Source organism: Copadichromis virginalis, linkage group LG23, assembly GCF_057382275.1.
Source record: "Copadichromis virginalis isolate Kocher_CV1m ecotype Utaka linkage group LG23, C_Virginalis_male_GT1.1, whole genome shotgun sequence".
Classification (NCBI taxonomy): domain Eukaryota; kingdom Metazoa; phylum Chordata; class Actinopteri; order Cichliformes; family Cichlidae; genus Copadichromis; species Copadichromis virginalis.
The window spans coordinates 41403574-41431540 of record NC_140639.1 but is presented as its reverse complement, the minus strand read 5'-3'; the positions used below and the strand labels follow the sequence as shown (position 1 = coordinate 41431540).

Here is a 27967-nt window from a genome sequence, read left to right as displayed (position 1 = left end):
GGTTTCCTCCCGCAGTTAAAAGTCATGCAGGAGTTAGGGTTAACTGGTGATTCTAAATTACCTGTGAATGTAAATGGTTGTTTGTTTCTTTGTGATAGACTGGTCAGCTGTCCAGGGTGTACCCTGCCTTGTAACCTATCACTTCAGGGTTATTTCCCAGCCCTCCTGCAACCAGGATAAAGATAGGAGGATGGTAGTTGATGAAGACCCATTCAATCTTTATGGTAACCAGGATCTAGACTTTGTTGAACATTATGTAATATGAAGACAGCATGTAGTATTTAAGTGACCAAATAGTATTGGGGTAAAAGTTATTGAATAGTGTTAAAATAAAATGACAAAATTGTGAAGGATTAAAATATTCCAAGAGCTTAACTTACTTCATCTGAACATGTTTCAATCGCGTTTTATGAACACAAAATGCACAGGTTTACTGAATATGAAAAAGTTGTGTTGATTTAACTCAGTTGTTTAAGTTTCTGCCAAAGCAAAACATTTGTGTGCAACCAATGTCCACTATTGAATCAAGTAAATCCAACATGGCCTTTTTTTCAGTGTACATGTGGTGTGTGTATAGTTGTCTGCCTCTTATAATTCCAGTGATTTTCCTGCAGTTTGAAATCTCGTGCAATCTTATTAATTTCATGAGTCCAGCAACTAACCACCCTTACTAGGTTGTATCCTGTCATCTCAACAAGAACAAATTAAGTTGTTGAATTTCATACAGATCCTACATGATTTAATTACACTCTAAAAAATATTCATGGTGTTTGTAGGTAGAACTTAACAAAAAAGCATTTTTCTACTTAAAAAAGTAAGTTGTCTACATGTACACGTTTCAGTGAGTTGACTAATCAATGTTAAAAGTCAGTGCAACACAGAAATTAATAAACACCTCCTTAACTTAAATGTTTGAGTATATTGAACAAAATACTTTTATCATCAATCAACAACAGAAAATATTAAGTTTGTGTAACATGTAAAAGTGAGTTTGAACATCTTTCGTGTTTGAACTGCCCATAACTGGACCATAACGAAAAAATAATTACAACTACCATAAAAAAAGAAGAAATGGAAAAAAACAGAGGTTGGCACCACTACCTGGTAAGTTCCTTGTTTTATAGTCTTTAATAAATATGTACTAGTTACAGGAATTTACTGCTTAAGTTTAGTCTGACAATGGCAGCTACATGATGTGAATTGACACTCTGTGTTATGCTAGTTGTTACTCTATAAAAGTATAAAAGTATAAAAGAGCGTTTGTATTTTTTCCTGTTGTTAATGAAATCTGTCAATTAAATCTGTCACTCCGGTCGTTACTTTGGTTAGCCATAGGTGTGTATGAGACCATGCATACAGCAGAGGGTAACCCCGTAGCATATGTTCGTATCATCACAGGCGTAGCAGTTGTCTGCATTCTTATCACTTTGTGGGAGTAGAGGTGTGTTTCCCCTAGACTGTGTTCGGTGAGTTAACTAAGTATTGAATTTCAAAATAGATTAATTACAAGTTATATTTGTACACTTTAAATTTGATGGTTTTAATCATAGTTTAGCATAGTAAAGTTGCTAAAGTTAAAGTTGTTAGCTAGCTTTCTTTTAGCTAGCAAACGTTCCTCGCAAATACAGAGTACATTGTCAATTTTTCCACTTATACTTAAAATTTGTCACTTGTCAGGGTGCATTTGGTTAGCTGACAGACCTTGCAGACAGCAGAGCATGTTCAATTTGAACCTGTATATGTTCAAATTAACCAGTCAGCAGCTGCCTGCATTTTTATCATGGTGTCAGAGTAAATTTGTTTCGACGGTCTTGGGTGAGGTAACTAATTACTGACAGAGTGAAATGTGGTGAATTTATGCCAGAGTATTTATGTGAGTAAAAGTATTTCTATCAAATGTATTGATATTTTAAGCGCAAATGTGAAATATGCCTGAGGTTAAAGTTAGTTGACCTAGCAAGAAAAAACTAAATTGTGTGTGTGCACATAAGACTTGCTTTCGTTACCTTCTGTAATTGTAAGCATAATGTGAAGTGTGGGATTGTGGCATGTCTACAGTGGTCTTCAAATAATTAAAAAGAAAATTCTCTCACACATTTGGATATGACACACTTTTTCCAATTTTAAACTACAGTCTGTAGATTTATTTATTTATTTTTTGAATTTTGGATTCATCTTTTCAGTGTTTCATTGTAGTATTTTAGAGAAGGTTTTATACTTAAAATAACTTGTTAACTCAAAAGCCTCGATAAGCCTTTGTAGTCTTTTATAGTCCTTAGAACTCAACAAAAACTGTTTGAAATAGTCTCCAAATCTAGGTTACATTTACTTTCACTCACCTTATCCTACTGCTAGCAAAGGGTGCATTGAAAGCAGGGCAGTATGTAACAGATTAAATTCAAGTTATAAAAATTAAATTGTTTATTTGTTAAAAACAAAAATTAAATCAATAATTAGCAAAACGCTAGTCCTATGAATGTAATATGTTTGACTTTTGGCCTAGTAAACTTTTTTTATTCTCCAGAGTTCAGTGGAAACAAGAAGAGAGGTCGCAATCCGTTGCGTGATGGTGTATCTGAAAGAGAAAGAAGAGGATCTCTTCAGAGAACAGCTGGTAGGTAAATCTCACATTGTTTTGTGTTATATTTTTAAATAGCACATAAAATACCGACATGTTTCTTTTTAACCTACTTGCCAGGATGGTGAAGAACAGTTCTCAGAAGAAGTGGTAAAGATCGTAGTCACCAGACGTGCAGCAGTGCCACTTCCAGCCGTCGCTAAAATTGTGATTGAAGGAACAGCTGTCCTGGAAGACCTTGATGTGCCCAGAGCGTGTGCCTTAATGATGGGACTTATATATGCTCTCAATCTGAGCTACCCCAAACAAGTAAAGAACACTCTAGAGGTATTCCAGAAGGTGTTTCTGGAACTTGATGGGCTTAAAGCCAGCCCACAGGTAATGTCTCTTAAGTACAAACTTCTGTTATAAAACAAATGTAATTTAGGCTGCAATATTCAGATGTGCTGATGCTTGTGTTTTTTATGCAGTCTTAGACAAGTGTAGTTTTGAGAGTTCATAATACGTATAACCTTACCTTTGGATTGTTGCGTTGTTAAATATTAACATGTTTTGTAATTTTCTTGATTCTGTGATATTTACCAAGTTGCTAGGTTAAAGTTAATGTTTAATAATACCGGTAAGCAGATTTGCAAAAACAAATTGCCTTACTTTGCAATGTTTGTTTTCTGAGGTATTTTAGAAGGGTGTGATTTAAAATTATTGTTATTTGGAAGACTTGAGATATATATATATATATATATATATATATATATATATATATATATATATATATATATATATATATATATATATGCGCCGCTTTATTTTTAATATACCTTTACAAATCTTTATAGTGGTTCTCAAAGTCGGTCATCAGGCCCCACTGCTCTGCTTGTTTCTATTAATAACTAAACACTGTTGATTGGCTGGTGTGTTCAGTTAATCAGAAGTTGTAGACACCATTGTGGAGTAAGAAAAACGAAGTAAATTGGTATGTTTTAGCTTCTGATTCAACACCACCTTGTCCAGGTAATAAACATGCTACATTTTCTTTTGTTACTGAGGTTGTTTGTGGAGGAATTGTACTGAAATACATTATTGTTTTTGCCCACTCATTTATAATTAAAGGGCTGCTGTAATGTTTGATTTATGTTGTATGACACAGAAGTGTATTACTTCGAAAATGTTATGCAATAAACTGTTTCATCAGTTGGGATAATTTAAATGGCTATGTTTGCATGGATAATTGTGAGTAGGATATATGTAAAAAAGTAAGTTAGATTAACTCAACTAATGTAATTTGTCAACTCAATATTACCAGAAATTTTAAATTAATATTAGGTTGCTTAAACTTAATTATGCTTTTACAGGTCAAAGTAAATCATGTTGGTTTGTTGAACTAGTTGAGTTAGCCAAACCTAAAAATTACTTGCTGGATTTACTTAATAATATGCAAAATTTGTAACTTAAAAAGTTGAGTGGAAATTGTTACCTCAATTTTTTTTTAAGTTGAGCCAACAAAACATTTTTTAGAGTGTACGTTCAAGATAGAAACATGAAATTTTTGTGTTCAAATTACAAGGTAGACTTTTGTAATGTAACAACCACCAAATTTACTTTTTTTGGTATACCGAAAAAAGTAGAGATGGCTGCTCGGCGTGCAAGACTGAAATCCCATGCGGTGTCGCGAGATTTAACATTGCTATATTATTGACTTACTTCCCTCAAACATGATATGGACAATTTAATCTACCCTCTCTGCATATCATTTAGTTTCTACACTATATAGTTACACTTAACTTTAAAGCATGAAGCAACTGTGTTAAATACATGCAAGATACTTACATAAATCCAAGAGATGGCCAATCCTTTTTTTTCAGTGAAGAGAGTGATGCTCTGTTGTAACACCATGAAGGGGCATTTTAACCTCGTCCTGCAACATCAGCAGAAATGGAATAGATGTCATATCAAGTACTTTATTCATTTTGTAAACAATTGAGATAATTTCATTGTAGATCTTAACGTTAAAACACATTAGACAAATTACACACATTAGAATCAATCCAAGAGCACAAACCTCTGCCAAGACAGCTCACTCTCTGGCCATTATTTACTTTTAAGGGAGTAGTTGTCAGGGGTTGCAGTGTGGATGAGGGAAAGAGGACCCAAACGCTGGACTCACAGGTAGGTGAAGGTTGGTGTTTATTGTAGACGGAGTGAACAAACAGAACAGAAGCAGGAAATGGCTGGCTGAATGATTGAAAGACTGAATGACTGACTAACTGACGGACCTGAACATAGGACAACCTAACAGCAACAATGACATGACAGAGAACTGGTAAAACTGAGGAACTTAAATACACAGAGTGGATGATGACGATAATTGGACACAGGCGAATACACAGCTGAACATAATGAAACAGGAAATGGTACAAGTGGAAAAAAGAGAACATGAACTGAAAACGCTGGGTCAATGACCCAGGAATCCTAACAGTACCCCACCCTTTCAAAGGCCGGCACCCGACGGCTGAAAGAAAAGAAAACCAGACCAGGGCGGGTGGAGGGGGTCTAGGACGGAGGGACGGCGTCCAAGCAAAGCCAGCAGCTGAGTCGAGACAGTTCTGGTGGGCGGCCGCGTGGCCAGCGGCTGAGGTGACTGAGCAGGTCCGGAGGCCGACCGCGCCGGCATGAGATCCAGTCAGCGGCCTGGAAGGTGGCCGTCGACACCGAATCCGACGTGGACGAGGAGAAGGTGGCGGAGCAGCAGCTGCAGGTGACGGCGTGGGAGCAGCTGCAGGGCCAGCGGATGTGGGGGCGACTGGAGCGACTGGACAGGGTGCGGCTGGACTGACTGGACAGGAGGAGGCTGGACTGACTGGACAGGAGGAAACTGAGCTACAGGGGACGACTGGACTGTATTGAATTGGGGTGTCAGTATTGGGGTGATGACAGCAACTTTGAAGGGTGTAGGAACAGTTCCAGTTGTAAGTGAAGAGTAGATGATAGCAGATATGAGGGGAAGCAGAGAGGGTAGACAGGTGTTGACCAAAACTGTAGGAATGGAGTTATGTGGCTGTAGTAATAATGGTTTTACAGTTTTATATAAGGGTCAAAATTATGACTGGTTCCAGGTAAAACTGGTCATTTTTTTTTCATTTGATACCACATGCACCAAATTTCAGTATTTGATGAATGAGTGCATTTTAAGAAAGGTAAAAAAAAAAAGATGATGGGATTTTATCCGAACAACGTTAAGCAATTTTTAAAATGGTTTGAACTTTACCAGGTTGCTTAACTGAATCTAAATTCCTTAATGCACTGAGGTGCTAATATGTAATTAACTAATTTGTCTTATCAAGCATTTAAACAGGTGTACCTCTTATTTGACCTTCATAATGGTACATATAATCAGATCCAGTGATTAGCTCTAGAGGGTACAGTCATACCTGGAGTATATCTATTGAATTTTGTTCTGCATCTCTGTTTCTGCAAAGCTCAGAATTCCACCTAGACTACATATCAAATCAAAGCAACACATTTCTATTTGCTGAGCTGACTTCTGACACACTTCCAACAGTGACCTGGGGAGCAGCTTCAGGCCCAGAATGTTAACACAGTCAACACGTTAAGTGTGTAAGTTCTTCAATTTTTTTAGGATTTAAATATGGCCTCCCAACTTTTAAGACTATTTACCCACACTTTAATCACACCTTAATCAAGCTTTAGTTACTGTGCTATGTTGCTATAGTAAAAACCATTCAATTACCAGCAGTCAGTATTTTGTGTGGGTGTTCAGCAGGAATGTACAGATGGCAGACAAACAAAACCAAACTAAGAACAGCTTTCTTGGCATTGAGTCTAAAAGAGCTGCTGCTGGAGAGATGAAAACCAACCTTCTAAAAGAGATTCCCTCATCTAGTACTTTGAAGTGTTGGTGAGCAGATAGTGGGAAAGGAAAGGATGTCTAAGGTGTTGGGCCAAAACTTACAGTAGGCATTTATTTTGGCTTAATTTGGGTTTATTTGTCTCACAGGTTTTGTATTCCAAAACAGAAAAAGCATGAAGAAGCATAGCTACATGTGGTAGCACTATTTAAATCACTTTTTAAGAGAATGACACATATTGTGTCCACTGCATCAAATCTTGGCCTCCCCCTGTTTAATAGCTTGTAGGTCCTTCTCAGGGACCTCTGGGGATGCTCTGTTGTGTTTATGTATCAGTGTTGTCAGTTGCAGAGTGGGAGATTTTTGGATGAGGCGTGCTCCAGTGTATTCCACAAATATTTAAATGAATTGGTATCTCAGGAGTTTGGAGGCTGGTTTAAAGCTGCTCATTATTACCATCCTCAAGTTATTCCTGAGCAAATTTTGGAACACACTAGGGATGGAGGCCTACAATAATGTCTTCCTGGCCAGTATATTTCATTAAGGATATAGCTGATTTCATTAACGTCATACATATTCAACTCATATGAATTGTATAGTTTCTTACCTTATTATTTGAAACTTGTTTAATATGAGCAACCACCATTGTGACAGGATGAGTGACAGAAAATAAGGAAAAGCATAGTAGTTCCCCATAAAGTTTTCTGAAAGTCCTTCAGATTTATGAAGTGAGTATGATTAAATATGCCTAACCTTTCATGAGGACACAGCTGATGATGTTTATCTCATAGGTTTGTGCATACAAAGACTTTTAGTCATGAGAATATCAATGTGTTCATAATTGACACCAATGAATATGGAAATCATTATCTGTTAATAATCAAACTACGAGAAGAGAGCTGAAGTCAGGGCAAGGTCACCCAGTAATACATGAATACTTTATAACTCCAGGGGCTAGATGTAAAATGAATGTGTACACACACAAATCATGCATACCCCTTTTCCCATGCATAAACTGGTATTTTCAAAGGGAGAAAATGCTGACTTAAACTAAGCCTCCATCTTAACCTATCCCTAGCATCTTTCTCTGACACGCCAACACTTTATCCACGAATCTCCTCCGCTCCTCTCCTAATATCGGTCAACTGTTCAGCATCCTTTGTCCATTATATCCACCATCTATTCTCTGGATGTGTCCAAACATCTCTAACTTTGCCAGTTCTCTCTCCTGACTTTTTGCCATTACCCAAACTATACAGCTTTGGTGATGTGCAACCTGTAAGAATTAGTTAAAAGCCTTTCTGTTGTGTCTTTTTATTCTAACTACAGACTCCTGCCCTGCCTTCTCTCTCACTGCCTTCAAACATGACTTCCCCCTTTTCTTTTCCTTTCTCTTCAGACAGCAGCAGCACAGTTTCCACCAGCATGCTGTTGGAAAAAAGGGGGGAAAAAGTTATATGATGTGTGTCAGTTAGAATAATTGCTTACTTAATTTTTCTATACATGCAGGTGTTCACAAACCAGTGAATAACATATTGTCTCAGTACTTTTATGCTGGATGGCTGATAGCACACTATCTATGTGTGTGACAGATTTGACAGGATTTGTATTTCTTCTAAATGTGTATAACTGTGATTCTAAATAATTTGTTATTTGCTCAGTTTATTATTATAATTTTGTTTTACAGTGGTGTGTGATATAAATAGCTAAAGCTATTACTTTTAACCATGCAGGACTTTTTGCAGGTCAATTACCAAATTCTGCACTTTTTCCTTTAGTGTCTCAGTTTCACACTGAGTCAAACACTTCTTTGTGTGCAGAGATTTATAAATGAGATGAAAACAATGTAAATGCACATTTTTGTTTTGTGTTTTATGCAATTCATTGGACAGATTTCATTAAAAAGGTCCTTGTTCAGTCTTTATGTAAATTTTAGGTTAATAAAAACCCTCATGCAAAAAAATAAAAAATAAAAATAATAATAAAATATAGAAAATGTTTAGAAAAGGCCAAGGCTCCTTTGCCATCGAACTATGAAAATTGTAAACATAAAAACAAAATATTAAAATCACAAGCTTGTTATTTACAATATCACTGCAGTGGTAATGCTCATATTTAAACACTCTAAAACATGTCTGTGCATTCATTTGGATTATTATTGGCATGAGAGCGAGAAGTGGGCAGGTCAATACTGATGTTGTCAGTTCAATACAACAGCAGTGAAACATTAAAAAGCAATGATCCCATAATTTTTTAACACAGTTTCCCGTTGTTCATGATTGATTGCAAGGGTGCACATAAAATACAATAATTACACATCGATCTCCTTCCTCCCAAGTGTCCTTAGTCTTTTCTGCCTAGGCAAGTCAAATGCTGCAAAAACTACTTCAACCAAACCTCAATTTCCCTGGTCTCATTTCACCAGCTGCACATTTCTCTGTTTAAGCAAAATGTTGTCTTTGGTGTGATTTGGGACACAGATATCTGTCACGTCTCTGGGATCATGAGGCAGTTTAAGTGGAAACGGGTGCGTACACATAACAGGAGCCAAGAGCTGAAATCAAATGCTTCATCTGCAGCCTCCCTTGTCTCCTATAAAGCATTCAGACTTGTCACAACCCTTGAATGCAATGTTACTTTTGTAGGGAAATGAAAAAAACAAAAGTTTCTCAGTGGGTTGAGAAAAGAGATCCATTTCAGAATTGACAATCACACAATGTAATAGCTGCTTAATGGCTTTTCTGAGCCTGAGGGTTGAGTAATCTACTCACAGTCAAGTCAAGCTTCTTTTCAAGAAAAATAAAGGATTTAAAAAGTTTCAAATGGGTTTAAAACTGTTGCGCTATAATGGGCCTGGCAAAAAGTATTTGCTGCTAGCTGCCCGATACTACATTACCTATCTGCTGTTGAACATCCCCAGGCAGTATGGTTTAAATTGACTTTTCTCTTTAAGAAAAATAAAGGCTAAAAAGAAGCCTCAGAGCTAGTTCACATCAACAATTTTTTATTTTATTTTATTTTTTATTTTCACTTGCTATACATCAACAATTTTTAACATGTGTTTAAATTAAGCTGTGACTTATTTAGTGCTATGTTCTCCACGTTCTGGATAACTACACTCAAACGCACACACACACACACACACACACACACACGCACACACACACACACACACACACACACACACACATAATATAGTGTTAGTTTCCATCCGACAGATATGGACATTTTTCGTTTAGGGAGCAGAGTATTTAAACGAATCATCCAAAAGTGATTTACTAAGCTTTGCAACAGGCAATGTACTGCTTTTTGCACTTTTTTAATGATGAAAAAAGCATATCTTATTTTGTGCCTGAAATAGGTATGATAGTTGGCAGCACAAGCATTAATTTATTTGAAATCCCGGGGGCTGATTTTCATAAGAACAAGCATGTAATTGGCATGGATAGATCACTTAAAGCTATGAGCATGGTTTTAAAAGTTTTGCTCTGTCTTGTAGTTCTTCACTGTGTCATCACCACGAATGTTCACTGCTTTTATATTGTAACAGAGCAGAACTGTTAACATGGAGAACCAGAGGGAGGTGGTGAATATTTGCACCATGTAAAATGCATAGAAGCCAGGGTAGGACAGGTGCTAAAAGTTACTATATACCAGTGGTTGTGGTGACTTTTACAAAAAGGCAAGCAGGGACAACACTTATGTAATCAATCAAATCATTGAGCACCGTGTAACATGGCAAATTGTCAATATCTAAAATCAATTGATTATCATCATTGTCAATGAAAAATTCTTTATTAATCCATTGAAAGTAAGTTACATATGCACATGTGGATAAAATCATATTAGACTTACAGCAGCTTGTATAAAGGGCCTGCTGAGGCACTCAGACTTGCACTTAGGTGCACTCACTTTGACTAACGGTGCTACAGTTGGTAACCTCCATGGCATGAAGTGGGAGTATGGGGTTATTCATAACTGATTTCAGCTTCAAGAGCATCCTTCTCACCACCACCTGCTGGACTCTCTCAAGTTCAAACCTGACCACAGGGCTGCCCTTCTTGTCTGCTCTGTTAATGTCTGCTGTGTGAACACCTTCTCCCCAGCTGCTCACAGCAAAAAAGCATTGGCCACCAATACATTGCAGACACTTACTGTCAAAGGTATCTATGGTTGAAGACCACTGCCACCTCAGTAACCTAGATGGTCATTTATGTTGGTTGGGTCCTTCTCCTACCTCCTCATGAAATGCACAACCATATCCTCGGGTTTTGCAATGTTAAGATGGAGATGACTGCATTTACTCCAATACATAAAGGAAGCAGCAGTCAGTGTGCTGGAAGTCTGCCTGACAGAAGGTAAAAAGAAACATGGCCAAAATTGTTCCTTGCGGTGCCCCTGTGCCACTCAGGTTTGCTGCTCTGAGGACCCACATAGTCCAAACACAACTGCTCTCATAGGAATGCAAGCAGAGCTTAGTCTGCCTAGTCTAAATTGTCAATATGTCTAGTCTCTCCAGACTTCAATCACCCAATCCAGTAAAAGAAACCAAATGTGTCAACAGCAGAATAAGCTATTTGGCATCAGCAAAGTTTTTCATGGGTTCAATCCACATCCACAACCAATTCCTTTTTTATTATAAATGTAGCACCACTTAAGGGGACATGAACAGGCTTTCCAACTCTAGCTAGAAGCATTTTTAGAACAAGGAAAGAATCGACCAAACACAAACACAAATTTCCTTTATTTTCCTTGACAATTTGCATATTAACGATCAAGGAACTGACCTCACAGCCCATTGTTCATTCATTGGGCTGGTTTCAGTTATTGTGTAATGTACTGTTTATAAGGTTGGGGAAACCTGCAGTCACTTGGATGAGTGATGAAACGTTTCTCCCATTGAAAATGTTAAGTCCAGATGAACAGAATCAACCTTTTGAGATTTGCTTACCTGGATGATTGAGCATGCATCAAGACACAAATTTTCTTAGTTTTGGTGCTAAGTTTACTTGTTCTACACATTTTACAGGTCAGATGTTATCTCAATGTAATATCACTGTGTTTCATGTTAATATCCTGAAAGCAGACTTTCTCTTGACGAACCCTCCACTTCATCTCAGCTGTGAGATTCAGCCATCTAGCATTGGAAGAGTGTATAGATAACCTTTAGCTTCAGCATTGATCTTAATTGCCGTGTTGTTTGCAGAGAAACACATTTGTGAAACCTACACAAACATTATGTTTTTCACCACTTTAATAGCTTTCTCCCATTTGTTCTTTTAGTTTAGGAACTTCAAATTTACACCACTCTTAGCAGTTTACATTAGTCATTGTTAAAAATGAATTGTCTGTGTTTAGAAATTATATTACAGTTAGTAGATCACTCATGGAGCTTCTCACTCCCATTGGCACATTTCTTACAAACCTTATTAAATCTGGCCTGAAAATAATTGCTGAAAACTAATATGTGGTACTGCTTCCTTCAGAATGTAAAATAACTGATGGATAAAGTGGCACTGGGGAATTTGTACAGCTTAGAGTCATGGAAATTTCTATTTAATAGGAATGCATGGTTAAAACAAGTTTAAAGGAGTTTAAAACTGTTGGTGTAGGTCTAAGAGAATGGCTGCAAGTGTTTGCTGCTAACTATAGTGTCCCAACTCATCTGTCTGCTTTTCCAGGCAGAGCCATCTTCTGTTTACCAGGTGTGTACTGTACTAATACAAAGAAGAGGTTCCTATGACAATTTCCCTTAAAGTTTCAAAACAGAGGGGCGCCTGCCAGGCACCTTTTGGCACTCAACGAATCGTGTTTACATGGACCAATGCGATTTATAGCTCCTGCCAATGACTGTTTGACAGGTTTCCTGCACACAGTGATATATTCTGCCTCACTGGAGTGGTGCACAGTACGGTCGCCCACCTCTATCATCATGATCTACACGTTTCTCCAGATTTGCAAACTTTTTAAGGATCTGCAACGAGCACTGTCGTCCTGTAGGCTTCTTCTGTTCGAGTAAAGCTTGAGAAGTAGCTGGCGGAACATTTGAAAGGGAATGCTGACCCACTTAGCTCTCCAGTTAAGCATGAGAGGTCTGTGGGAACACAAACACATTCAGGCAAAAGCATGCAGACACACTGATGTGAACACATACACCTCAGAAAAGATAACACATTCCCCCCGCTGGTAAACAAGAGCCTGGGAAACAATAAAAATAACTTTAATGTATTCACGGACGAGGCTTTGTGAGGCTTTTGCACAGCGAGAGCTCCGACTGCTTCCCTCCATAACAATGCTGCCTCTAAGTCACTGATACCTGAGGTTGAGTTTTTCTGTCTGTATGTTGTGTGTGTTCACATGCCTTGAGGTGGCTATGCTACGTGCATTGGTATCACGCGAAGCTGGATTCCATTGGTCCTGCCTCTGAGCCAATGACACCTTCTTGTTTTGCTTTTGCTTTGATGTGCTGTCTTATTCTTACAAGTTCTTCTTTCTTCTTTCGGTTGCTTCCGCTGCACAGGACGGCGACTGGATACTGTGTGGTCAGTGGCTTACATAAATCCCCAACCACATTCACTCAACCCCTGCCTGGTCTTTAAATAGACTTTTCATGAACTTCTTTTAAATACAGAGCAACAAATTCTTATTTACTCAAAAATGTATTTCTAACTGTGAAGCAAATTCTTGACTTTTATTGGTTATTTCTTGAGGGGGAAAAAGCAATAAAATTAGCATTTCAACAGACTCCTTCAGTTTGGGCTCATCCCTTGTGATAACTATTGAAAGTATTGTTGATTTTATGCCCTTCTAATCTCCAGAAACAACTTCTCTGCATATACTCATCTGAGTCTGTTTAGAATTTCCAGTGCATATATTCAACTGTGGGAAAAGCACTGTAAAGCCTCAGGCTGAAATAAATAGTTTTAAACTACATGTGCATACATAAATTGAACTGTGCTGTGTACCTGTTAATAAATATCAGCACTTGACAAAAGTTCGAGTTATATAAAGAACAAGTTGGAGAATTACAAATACAGACAGTTGCCTTCCTTTTCTTTAACACGCAAGAAGCCAAATTCACACAACTAAAATCTGTGTTTAGATTTTCTTTTCAACTTCCTCAACATTATACTCAGAGGAAATTTGTTTATATGAATTGTATGGCAACTTTATAACAAGTCTGAATAAAATTTGTTTAAAAGCATTTGGGTTCATATGGAAAAACTGCATAATATGCAATTATATAACGTAACACTGATTAAATATGCAGTGTACCCAACTCCAAGGTTCTAATTCAGTTCTTCATTAGCTGCTCTTCAAGAGAAGCTTCAACAGTGAGAAATCCAATAAGTAAAAAACATCTATGCACTTTTGAAAAGCTACAGCAAAATACCCCAGCGATCTGTGCTCCATAGATATGGGATGTTTTTGGATTTTAACTGTTTCAAATAACACTGTTACATATACACTGCAAGCCATACTGCTTTCACACCAGTTATAGTTTAAAAAAATTAATAGAATCTACTCAGTTTCTTTGGCACATAGCTCAGTTAGTAATTCAGTTGTATTCCTTTTTATGCTGGGATACAGTGGGGCAAAAAAGTATTTAGTCAGCCACCGATTGTGCAAGTTCCCCCACCTAAAATGATGACAGAGGTCAGTAATTTGCACCAGAGGTACACTTCAACTGTGAGAGACAGAATGTGAAAAAAAAATCCATGAATCCACATGGTAGGATTTGTAAAGAATTTATTCGTAAATCAGGGTGGAAAATAAGTATTTGGTCAATAACAAAAATACAACTCAATACTTTGTAACATAACCTTTGTTGGCAATAACAGAGGTCAAACGTTTACTATAGGTCTTTACCAGGTTTGCACACACAGTAGCTGGTATTTTGGCCCATTCCTCCATGCAGATCTTCTCGAGAGCAGTGATGTTTTGGGGCTGTCGCCGAGCAACACGGACTTTCAACTCCCGCCACAGATTTTCTATGGGGTTGAGGTCTGGAGACTGGCTAGGCCACTCCAGGACTTTCAAATGCTTCTTATGGAGCCACTCCTTTGTTGCCCGGGCGGTGTGTTTTGGATCATTGTCATGTTGGAAGACCCAGCCTCGTTTCATCTTCAAAGTTCTCACTGATGGAAGGAGGTTTTGGCTCAAAATCTCACGATACATGGCCCCATTCATTCTGTCCTTAACACGGATCAGTCGTCCTGTCCCCTTGGCAGGAAAACAGCCCCATAGCATGATGTTTCCACCTCCATGCTTCACAGTAGGTATGGTGTTCTTGGGATGCAACTCAGTATTCTTCTTCCTCCAAACACGACGAGTTGAGTTTATACCAAAACGTTCTACTTTGGTTTCATCTGACCACATGACATTCTCCCAATCCTCTGCTGTATCATCCATGTGCTCTCTGGCAAACTTCAGACGGGCCTGGACATGCACTGGCTTCAGCAGCGGAACACGTCTGGCACTGCAGGATTTGATTCCCTGCCGTTGTAGTGTGTTACTGATGGTGACCTTTGTTACTTTGGTCCCAGCTCTCTGCAGGTCATTCACCAGGTCCCCCCGTGTGGTTCTGGGAGCTTTGCTCACCGTTCTCATGATCATTTTGACCCCACGGGATGAGATCTTGCGTGGAGCCCCAGATCGAGGGAGATTATCAGTGGTCTTGTATGTCTTCCATTTTCTGATGATTGCTCCCACAGTTGATTTTTTCACACCAAGCTGCTTGCCTATTGTAGATTCACTCTTCCCAGTCTGGTGCAGGTCTACAATACTTTTCCTGGTGTCCTTCGAGAGCTCTTTGGTCTTGGCCATGGTGGAGTTTGGAGTCTGACTGTTTGAGGCTGTGGACAGGTGTCTTTTATACAGATGATGAGTTCAAACAGGTGCCATTCATACAGGTAACGAGTGGGGGACAGAAAAGCTTCTTACAGAAGACGTTACAGGTCTGTGAGAGCCAGAGATTTTCCATGTTTGAGGTGACCAAATACTTATTTTCCACCCTAATTTACGAATAAATTCTTTACAAATCCTACCATGTGGATTCATGGATTTTTTTTTCACATTCTGTCTCTCACAGTTGAAGTGTACCTCTGGTGCAAATTACTGACCTCTGTCATCATTTTAAGTGGGGGAACTTGCACAATCGGTGGCTGACTAAATACTTTTTTGCCCCACTGTATATGAACCGAAGATCCTTGGTTTTCGAGTTTAATAGATATTTTTACACAAACACACCAATATTTGAGGCACATGGTTATACAAATTAAATATTTCTAATTCAGGGAAGGTTAGATTTGCCTTAAAAAGAATGTCAGACCTGGGTCTGAAATAGATATAGTAACAATCATTATAGACTCTTCTTGGGTTGTGTTTTACACCATCCACAAGCTTTCCCATGGTGCTTCTTGAGTTCAGGAGTGGGCAATGGAGAATAGACATAAATGAGCAGACTTGAATGGTGTCACACTGTTACACAGAAGCAGTGCTAAAATCATCAGGGCTTTCTGTACTTGGAACAGAAGAGAGGAAAAGCTTAAAAACATTGTTCTTTCTCATGCAACAGAGATTTTAACAGTCGTCGAGTCTCTCCACTTTTTACAAAATTGCAGGTTGAAATGGTCATTTCCTCAAGAGCTAGGAGGTAGATGTCTGTAGCAATTAGACAATATGTAGACCTACTATTGGATAGTTTTAAGCTTTCTGAAAGTCAGTCACAATATTTTCTCTAACTGATGCAGACTAATCATTTCTTACATAAAGTTACTCACTTACATACAATCCCTTCACGCAGTAACTTGTGTATGTGCAGCATGTCCCCTAAACTGTTAGCATTGTTATTTTTAGTCTCTCATAATGACTTAGCAACTTATTGAGGGAAAACTGCTGAACAAATGGAGCACTCTACTACATTTGTGAACTAAATTAACATCTCAGCATTAATCACATGAAGTATTTAGAGCTACAAAGTAGAGCAATCTTGAAATAAATGAATGAATGTGTGTATGTTTAGAATAAAAAAAACTTTTTTGCTTAGTTGTACACTTAAAAAAACAGTGTTATGCTGTAGTTATAAAAACTGTAATTTTCAAGATTATGAATCCATTCTCTGACATCACTCAGCATTCAGAGCTTATATAGTTACACAATCTCACTAAAGCAGAACCTTCAGGGTTTGTCAGATCACTTTAATATGTTTCCCAATGAACAATTACCTCTGTAGAAAGGTGATGGTTGATAAGATATGGAAAAATATTAACAGTGGAAATGGCTTGTACCAGTGTTCCCATATCAGAATACCTAAATTTATAGCATTGATGGATTGCTGATAGTTACATGTGATTATTCCTGTCATAATCCTATTTCCTCTTAGACCAAACTGAATATGTGCTAGTGTTCTCCCACCTCTTCTGAAAGAAAACTTTGCTTGAAAAGCACTTCGATGGTAAGGTTTATTTCCCTTCATTTCACGGGTAAGTAACCACATACGGTAAATTATAGTCCTGATTCTGGCCACATTAGGGCAGACAGTAATTAAATCTTCATGCAGCTAATTTGGAAAAAAACTGTGACTGAAATTTTGAGAGTTTAAACTACAAATTAAAATCTTTCAACTCAATGCTGGCCGCATTAGCAGTAAACATTCTGCGACTTCTCACACAAGTGACTTGGAATTACTGGTTGATGGACGTGTCATCTCTCCTCTCATCTGGGTTCATATTATTCCTCTCCCTGCATGATACACCTACGCCTCTGCAAGTCGCCATCGTCTGCAGTCTGACTGGCTAATTAATGAAATGCTCAATCATCAAAGACTACACCCCGTGGAGAACAGCATTCCACTCTGAGCCTTTCATTGCAATTCCTCCTAAAGGTCTGTTGAAATAAGTAAAATAAAATTAAGGTAAAGTTTCAGCAGGAATTTCTAGGTCTGGATGAACAGTAATTACTTCTTCAGTATTTAGGAATAGTTATAATTTTGACCTTATGTGGATTAGAGATATTTCAAAATAAATTCAAATGCGTGCACCTAATTCTTGTTTTTTTCAAAAATCATCAGCCTTGTGACATGTGGTCACCAGCTGGTGATTCATCATTATCAAGATGTATGTTGTACAATCATTCCAATCCACTCTGGAAAAAGAACTCAAAAACTCATTAAAATCCATTTTAGTGACGTATTAAATTGATACGATTAGAAACCTGATAGAACAGCTTTGGGATGAAGTAGAGCAGAGAGTGTGAGGTCAGACACTCATCCAACATCAGTGTCTGACCTCACAAATGTGATTCTGGAAGAAAATCAAAAATGTCCATAAACAGAATCCTAAGTTTGTGAAAAACTGGGTTGAAGCTCTTATAGCTGTAAAGGGTGGACTAACATCCTTTTAAACCCTGTGGACTAAAAATGTTGCTCAAGCTCATATGCATGTGAAGGCAGACAAGCAAATGCTTTTGGTATTAAAGTGTATAGATGCTATTTCTGTTGCAATGTTTTTGAAATGTTAGGTTTGAATATACAAATGAGTCATCATCATATACCACATTGCATTCGTCTGGTCTTGCTCTTGACGAAGGCGGTCGCACTTTTCTCCTCCTCCTCCTCTCCCTTAGCGTCCCTGCTTAGCCTCTTATGTCCTTGTCTAGTCTCGTGTTTTCTTGTATTACTTTTCCCTGGAACACTCTCTCACAGTCTGTTCTCTAAAACCTAAAAGAGGAATTATGGATTTGATCAACTGGTCCCTAAATGCAATTGACACCCCTTTCTCAACGAGAAGTTTTGGCTTGGGTGAGCCTGAGTGCTGAAGATATCTACCTATTCGGAACCATGGTAATAGGGTTCTTGCTGTTCGGAGCTGGCTTGGCCCTGACTTATCAGAGAATTAAGGAAGCGGAACCAGCTGTTCAAACCCCCACAAAGCTGCCCGCTGGGATTGAAACGATGGGAGAGGCGTGAGTTTCTCAAAATGGGCTCATTGAGTGCAGCACGGATAAGATCTTGGAAAGGCTACGGCTGCTGTGAATACTCAGAATAAGATCTCTGACTGCAGACTGGATTACATCTCAGAAGGGCTAGCTTGGAATAATATCTGAGCGCAAATTGGATGACATCTCGGGGAGGCACACTGTCGTGAGTTCTCAGAATCGGCTCTTTGAGCACAAGAATGACAACATCACAGAACGCAAGTATGGTGAAGCTCGCGGCTCTCCAACGGGAGATTGAGAGACCAGTGTTGGACTGTAGAACTGCTTTGAAATTCATATGAGCTGTTCGCACTAAAGTAAAAACCACCATCACTTCATGCGGATACCCTTTTGGCGCCAGCTGCGGGGGCAAGGCTGGAGCCGAACAAAAACACCCTGATAACGACTGTGTTTACACTTTTCCTTCCCATTCCATGCAAGGCCACCTGGGTGGGCTGGAAGACTGTTTACTTAGCCTAGCAGGGCGAAGGACACTGTCTCAGCTGAACTCTGGACACGCACACACATACATATACACTGATATGCACACACTCATCCCCCCTCCCTTTCCAAACGCCTTCGATGCTTGTTCCCTCCTGGGAACGTGGAGGGTCTGAGCCCGCGCTGGAATGGTAGCGCAGTGGCAGGATGGCTGCTGTGTTTGCTTCGGATTACTCCTCACCCCCCACCCGACCCTGTGGCTTGTCAAATGTTCCATAATGTTGTGCTGTGGACATTTATGTGCTTTTTTGTGCAGAGGAGTTTTTTTGTTTCCTGTTCTCATGCTGTCCTCCCAGGAGCCCAGCATGAGTAGAGGTCTCTTTTTTCCTCTTGTACTTTCCCATTGTAGTGTATATTTCAGTGTTTGTTTTCTGTAACGCTACCGATCTCCGACCTGTATGCCCATGTGATGTCTGTGTTGTGTGTGTAAGGTCGGGGGGCCCTATTTCACTGCAGGGAAACCTGCACGTGGCGAATAAAGCCTTAATTGATTGATTGATTGATTGATTGATTGATTGATTGATTGATTGATTGCATTAGGTATACCACTGCATAATGAATATTGGATAAAGACAGGATGATATCTGTGTGCTAAAAAATTCAATTCACTTCAGTTTTATATATTGTCAAAGCACAACAACAGTCACCTGAGGCGCATTATATTGTAAGGTAAATACCCTACAAAACAGATAAAAGGCCAACAATCGACCGCCTGTGAGCAACCACATGGCGAAAGTGGGAAGAAAAAAATTTTAACAGGAAGAAACCACCAGCAGAATCAAATTCAGGGCAGCCATCTCACATGACAAGTTGTGGGTAAGGAGAAGGAGACAGACTTGTTTGAAATGAAGCAAGAGTTTAAGGTTTTCACAGCCAGAGGATTATAGATAACTCTTTAAATTATGAAAATCTTGTCAACAGCCTTGGGAAAACTGATTTTTCCATCTTTTTAGTGGCAAAGTGTTCAGGAAATCAGGCTCTCAATTTTATATGAAAAAACCTTTCTGTAGAAAACTTCAGAATGTAGACAAATATAAAAGTGGAAATCTATAATAGTCCTGCTGAAGTTAGGATTTCCTCCTCAGAATAAGAAAAACAGATTTGAGAAAGCAGCCTTTGAAAATATGTGTTGTAAACATTCATAACAGGAAAACAAATTTTCATCAAGCATTAACATCAACATGAAGTTTCCCCAGTTAATTACTTAAGACATTTGTTCTTTTTGTACTGCCCCCCTTTTTTAAATTTCATTTTCAAATATGCAAACCAGTCATTATGTATCTAAATATGTGCAAATTTGCATGTCTTTTCCAGATCTGAACACTGGATAACGCCAGCACGGAAGTTTTTGTTTCAGTTCGTTGGTGAATTATATTCAATGTTTTTTTATTTGTTTGTTTTTTTACAGACAGGATTTTAAATATCTGTTTTTTTGACTCGATAAATCAGAAAATCCTGTCAACATCCTGAAAAAGTCAACTTAGCCATCGTTTTGGTAATAAAATGTTCTATAAATGAGACTGATAGGCAGACGGATACATGAACAAGCCCCTCTGTGAAAAGCCTTCAAAATATAGTTAGGAAACGGAAAAGTTGGAAGTATGTTAATGCTATTGAATTTAAAAGTTTTGCAAAAGGAAAAAAAAGTTCAGTAAGAGAAAAATAAATTGCAAAACTGCTTTTGAAGATTTGTATTCCAAAATTACTCAAAAACACGAGTTAAGGTTATACATTCTAATTAACAGACATCAACACTAAACTTCCCCATTTGATTTCTTATATTAGGAGTTATTTATTTATTTTTCTGTGTGCTGCAAGTTTTTCTGAAATATTATGTTTAAAAATGCAAATGGGGTATTATCTAATTAAACATGCTCTAATTTGCATACATGGCCAATATGCTTACCTGCTTATGCCTCATCTCTGTCGGCAAGTTGCCATCTTCGGCATTCTGGCTGGCTAATTAATGAAATGCTCAATCATCAAAGACTACACCCCACGGAGAAAAGTCAATGTTCAGGGACTTTAATTCACAATTCTTCCCAAAAGTCCATTGAAATAAATGTATTAAAATGAAGCGAAGGTAGCGTTGTTTCTAAGTCCAAAATCACATCAGGTGTGTTATAAATTTAGTACATTTAGTATATTTTAAGGAGAGAGTAGTAGGGAATAGAAGGGAATACACTATTGGGAAACAGGGACACAATTTGACTCTATTTAAAAGTACTTTTTTACCAAATTTATAGAAATAGAATATTCTATAAATCAATCTATAATCAATGCTATACGAACATAGCCCCTTTGGAAAAAGACAAATTCAATAAATAGAAAGTCATACAAACACTGGTCACAGGTTAAGGAAAAATGTATATTAAATCTAAATGGCCTGTATTTGTATAGCGCTTTACTAGTCCCTAAGGACCCCAAAGTGCTTTACACATCCAGTCATCCACCCATTCACACACTGGTGATGGCAAGCTACCTTGTAACCACAGCCACCCTGGGGTGCATTGACAGAGGCGAGGATGCCGGACACTGGCGCCACCGGGCCCTCTGACCACCACCAGTAGGCAACGGGTGAAGTGTCTTGTCCAAGGACACAACGACCGAGACTGTCCAAGCCGGGGCTCGAACCGGCAACCTTCCAATTACAAGGCGAACTCCCAACTCTTGAGCCACGATCGCCCAGTAAATCTATGCTGTAGGTACATCGTAACATTATAATCACAACCCTTCTGAAACTGTATGACATTAAGGTAGCTTCTGCTTCAGGCTACATGCCAAATATTCTTGGGCAAGATACCAGACCCATGTTGTTCTCCGGTGTTTGATACAAAGTGTGTAAGCATAGGGGGAAAAAACTGCCTGAACTAATGTGTGTGAATGGGTGAATTCCATTGTATAAAGTGCTTTGAGTGCTCCAGTAGAAAAGAAAAGCTCTATTTAAGAATCAGTCCATTTACCATTTATATACAGTGGGGCAAAAAAGTATTTAGTCAGCCACCGATTGTGCAAGTTCCCCCACTTAAAATGATGACAGAGGTCAGTAATTTGCACCAGAGGTACACTTCAACTGTGAGAGACAGAATGTGGAAAAAAAATCCATGAATTCACATGGTAGGATTTGTAAAGAATTTATTCGTAAATTAGGGTGGAAAATAAGTATTTGGTCACCTGAAACAAGGAAAATCTCTGGCTCTCACAGACCTGTAACGTCTTCTGTAAGAAGCTTTTCTGTCCCCCACTCGTTACCTGTATGAATGGCACCTGTTTGAACTCATCATCTGTATAAAAGACACCTGTCCACAGCCTCAAACAGTCAGACTCCAAACTCCGCCATGGCCAAGACCAAAGAGCTTTCGAAGGACACCAGGAAAAGTATTGTAGACCTGCACCAGACTGGGAAGAGTGAATCTACAATAGGCAAGCAGCTTGGTGTGAAAAAAATCAACTGTGGGAGCAATCATCAGAAAATGGAAGACATACAAGACCACTGATAATCTCCCTCGATCTGGGGCTCCACGCAAGATCTCATCCCGTGGGGTCAAAATGATCATGAGAACGGTGAGCAAAGCTCCCAGAACCACACGGGGGGACCTGGTGAATGACCTGCAGAGAGCTGGGACCAAAGTAACAAAGGTCACCATCAGTAACACACTACAACGGCAGGGAATCAAATCCCGCAGTGCCAGACGTGTTCCGCTGCTGAAGCCAGTGCATGTCCAGGCCCGTCTGAAGTTTGCCAGAGAGCACATGGATGATACAGCAGAGGATTGGGAGAATGTCATGTGGTCAGATGAAACCAAAGTAGAACTTTTTGGTATAAACTCAACTCGTCGTGTTTGGAGGAAGAAGAATACTGAGTTGCATCCCAAGAACACCATACCTACTGTGAAGCATGGGGGTGGAAACATCATGCTATGGGGCTGTTTTTCTGCCAAGGGGACAGGACGACTGATCCGTGTTAAGGACAGAATGAATGGGGCCATGTATCGTGAGATTTTGAGCCAAAACCTCCTTCCATCAGTGAGAACTTTGAAAATGAAACGAGGCTGGGTCTTCCAACATGACAATGATCCAAAACACACCGCCCGGGCAACAAAGGAGTGGCTCCGTAAGAAGCATTTGAAAGTCCTGGAGTGGCCTAGCCAGTCCCCAGACCTCAACCCCATAGAAAATCTGTGGCGGGAGTTGAAAGTCCGTGTTGCTCGGCGACAGCCCCAAAACATCACTGCTCTCGAGAAGATCTGCATGGAGGAATGGGCCAAAATACCAGCTACTGTGTGTGCAAACCTGGTAAAGACCTATAGTAAACGTTTGACCTCTGTTATTGCCAACAAAGGTTATGTTACAAAGTATTGAGTTGTATTTTTGTTATTGACCAAATACTTATTTTCCACCCTGATTTACAAATAAATTCTTTACAAATCCTACCATGTGGATTCATGGATTTTTTTTTTTCACATTCTGTCTCTCACAGTTGAAGTGTACCTCTGGTGCAAATTACTGACCTCTGTCATCATTTTAGGTGGGGGAACTTGCACAATCGGTGGCTGACTAAATACTTTTTTGCCCCACTGTATATTCCTAGTGGACGAAGTGCAAGATACAAATGTCTAATGTGTGTTTTTTGTACATTCATTTTTCTTAACAGAGAATCTATGGAAGCAAAATGTCACACAACCTCAACGTTTACCTCTCTAGTGTTTCTGTGTGGTTGCATGTGCGAATACAACTCTCAACGTGGTCACATTTTGCAGTCCAATTGATCTGTTAATTAGCTTGACTGTGTTCTTGTTTCCAGGTGAATGTTTAGCTGGTTGTTTATTCAGCGCACTGAACACATGCCATGTCCAGGACTAATGAGGGTTCCTGTAAACACATCTCATTGTGTTTTTTATTGTTTTCTTTAGTTTTGTACCAAGGGATATTCCTCATCAGTGTTTAGCACATAAATCGTATCCAACATGTAACAATCCCCTGATGAAAACAGTCCCCAACAGTGAAGTTTACTTTAATAAATTATCTGCATTTACATTGTACTTCACAGTCTTTCTCACTTCCAAATTTACCAATAACAGTCGAGCTGCCACACAAGGTGCATGCCATCAGGAGCAACAGTAGGTTCAACCTGTGCGGTATACTCACCCTGGTAATCAACAATACTACAAGATGAAAAGCATCTTGTTTACAGAGAGGTCATGTCAGAACAAGTTACACAAGGAAAGCTCTACCCTGCGTGCAAAGAGAGTAATTTATGTAATAGCCAGTGCAGGTATGAAAAACAGGAAAGCCTCGAGGCTGGTGCATCAAGCAAGTGACAGTATGTGGATCATGAGACAAACTGTGTCAGCTAACACTCTGGGTATCAAACCTCTGAGACTAACAACAGTCCCCGAGCTATTACTCTGACACTGAACTGTTATCAAGTTATTTTGTGTTTACGTCAGAAATGTGGGTGCTACATGATTAATCATGAGACCTGCTAAGTCATCACAAGAGCAGGGGTGGGGAAACGTCCTAAAAGAGCGCTTTATTCTGCAAAAATCCAGAGCTGCACTCAAAGCTGCCTCTTTTGGACTTCCGCAGTCCTGAAGGAAGGCTATTCAGCGTCACATTTAGTGTTTGCTATCGGCTAATCAAAGAATTTGGCTCTTATTGTCAGTGAGTCACTGATTACTTTTACACCTGACAGAAAAGATGTAAATAGGCTCAGATATGTTTAGACATGCCCCTATAATGATATCTTAGCAAGGCCACAAGGCACATATCACTGCAATCCTGCAGCAAACCGTGCCCTTTTATTTCTTCGAGGGTTTGCAACCCTTTAAGTTAAAAGAAGGCACAAGCGAGGAGCTGTTCCCCTCAGTGTTTGGCTCATCTTCATCACAATCTTTACACAGCCGGAATTAAACGTAGCCAAGAATGGGGATTTGATTTTTTTTTCCTCACACAGGCATCAAAAAATAAATGTGATCCTGAAAGGTCACAGATCACCTGTTTTACACCTGGACAAAGAGCCCACCCACTAAGAGAGGTTCCGTATGACCAGTTATGACCTGGTATGTCAAACATGATCCCAAATGTCCCCGCTGAGGAGACCGCAAAGGAAGATTTTTTCAAAGAGGCTTGAGGCATCTATGTTTTTGTTTACCTGAATCTGATTTTTTAAACACAAGTCTCATTTATACTGATTCATATATATACAAAATGATTACTTTGAGCCCTCTGTAACAGCCATGGCAGGACTCTATGCGTTTTCCCATTAAAGCTGGCGTGCTTCTACGATTGTTTGTCTATAAAAACTTTTTTGTACACACTGTTTTAACATATTTGAATAATATCAAAATTTAGCAATAAATCCGGAATTAAAAGCAGACATTTAACAGACAGTCAGCAGACAGTTTAGCAGACAATTAAATATTTTGTGATAATTTACATTTTTATCCTTAAGTGGCCTTAAGTGAGTTTAGTCTTTCAGATCACTGTTTACCACATAATGCTGGATGTGGAGTGTCCATAACTGTTTACTCTGGAGGAGGCTATAATAGTTGGAAAGAAGTCAGGTATGAGTCAGTGAGTCAGCCCGATTACAGTGATACTGAGGGGAGTTTCCAGAATTTGAGGATTTGAGAATGAGGATTTCCAGAACTTTTTGCTATTTTTGTCATTGTTAGCTGCTGTTAGCTGCTGTTAGCTGACGTTACTGAAACTTTCATTGAAGTGGATCTAATGCTGTGCATCTCAGACATTTAGCAAATAAAATCTCATATGATATGAGAATGCAAACAAACTGTTTATCAGAGGAAAGTGAGTTTCAGAACGCTCGAGCCTAATGTTAGCTTTCAGAATGTTAGCTTATAACCAGCTGTTGCTGTTAGAGCTGGTTCTTGTCGGCTATTCGACAAAAGGGTCGTGAGTTTGAAAATCAGTAATTGGCTGTAGGTGTGAATGTGAAAGGTTGTGTCATCCCTTGCAACTTACTGGGGAACTTTCCAGGGTGTACCCTGCCTCTAACCCAATGACAACTGGCACAGGTTCCAGCACCCCTGCAACGCCGAACTAGAGCATGGTTGGATGTACTGAGGACTTTGGACAGAAAGTGCAGTACCCACCGCAATGCATTAGTTGCAAAGTTGGGCTGACAGTAAATATTTTTTTTTAAAAAGTGATTTGTTTCCACGAACATAAAGATTTTCATGACTATTTCACCTTTTGCCACAAGACAAGACTTGACCCTGAGAGGTTGAGAATCACCTGTCTAATGCCTTAGCCCACCCACTGACAGGTGTTCCAAATGACCAGTCATGACCTCCAGGTAGATAAACATGACTCCAAATGTAATTAACCACAGGGGACCACAAAGTGGGGCTTTATTATACAATATGTGACCGACCGCTATCAGCAGGCTGGTAAAGGAAGAAGGTAAGAAGAAATGGCCACTTCAGTACCTGCTCATGGCCATGATTTACCGCATAGGGCTCCACTCTATAAAAACCATATGTTTTCTGTTTTTCCTCGCCTGGAATCCCTGTGAGGAGAAGTGCAAGCGGCAAAGTGAAAATCTATATCAACATAGCCATAGGTAAAAAAAAAAAAGCAAATCACAAGGCTGGTAGAAAACAAACCCACATTCGTTCATATATCAGCCACACAGCTATAGATGGGGTTTTTTTTTTTTTTTTTTAATAACCAGGAACTGTAGGTATTGAGGCAGTGAAGCGAGAATCAAGGGAATCCATCAACATGCAGTAGCCACAAGTAACAAGAACCAGGATGAGCGAAGTTTCTCAGTTGCAACACTAGCACAGTATACTCAATATGGGATTTGTATCCACAGTGGAAGAATACCTACAGCCACCTCGCTGTGCTCAAGTAACCTGCAGAGATGTAATATTAGATCACTGTGTAGCATAGTGTATCATCCTCCATCATGCTCACGATATATCAGATTTGATGTCCTTTCTCCTTAATTGCCGCATCTCTCTTACCCATCTGTAGCTGCTGGTGCTCTCCTGAGACCTGGCTGTGCTCGTTACAGACATATGTTGGGGTATAACAGCTTCTGAGGTAATGCATGGTATGTTAAAGATGTGTTTCTGACAGCCACAACTGGCAGTTGGGCTTTGAATATTACTGAGCAATCTGCTGTCTTACTCAAATTTTGAAATAAAAAAAAAAAGACTGTATGTTCAACAAGCCATGATTACAAAACTGCAGTGTCTGTGTTTTTTCCAACAAGCATCCTCAAAGGATTGTATGTGATAAATTGGTTCTTTTTCCAACTGGGTGATTCCTGGGATGGGCCATAAGCTTTTTAAAGTCTGTTTCCTGTTCTGTACTACAAGGAGAATATATGAATATTGTTATCAGTATGCACAAAGTTTACAGAAATTTAACCACTAAAGCCAGCTGAATTATGTTATTATGGATATGAGCATGCACGATGGTGTCCAGGACGCACTCACCCATGTTTACCTGCCTTGTAAGTGACAGTTATGGGAAGGTTTGCTTTTCATTTTGCTTCCTATGGAAGTGTGACAAGATCTGTTGATAATTACATGGATTTTATATGAACATCTTTACATAAGGGAAGCCTGTGATTAAAGATAGGAGGTCCAGGAGTACAGGTACAATAAGTACAGAAAAGCAAACAAGTTGTCATTCCTTTGGTGGCGTGTCATTATAATATGCATCTTTCCAATGAAGTCTACATGTTTCCACTTGCCCAGCGCCACTATGTTTCCAAAAACAACATAACAACGGGTTTTACTGAGCAGTGACTTGAACCTATCTAGCCTAACACTGTAAAAATATAGACTTTTATATAAAAGAAGACATAAACCAGCCATTTACTCTGGAATCTGCATTTTGAACCCTCAGAATTAGCATTCTGACCAATAATATTTTAAATCTGAGGACATAAGTTACCAATATTTGAATGAAAAGGAGTGGTGCTGAATCATCCACCCTATATTAGCTAGTTAGCTACTCTTGCTGAATTTACAAACTGGACGGGTGTGCGAAACACTGGTTTTTAACCCAT

The 27967-nt window shown here is 39.1% G+C and overlaps 1 long non-coding RNA gene across 1 annotated transcript; it reads left to right on the top strand.

The window, feature by feature from the left end:
• The first annotated feature begins 1331 nt into the window (after nt 1-1331).
• LOC146681642 (uncharacterized) lies at nt 1332-3288 on the top strand. The gene is made up of 3 exons (XR_014918254.1): nt 1332-1466; nt 2525-2614; nt 2699-3288. It is a non-coding gene; the product is annotated as an uncharacterized LOC146681642 (long non-coding RNA).
• Nucleotides 3289-27967: the final 24679 nt, after the last annotated feature.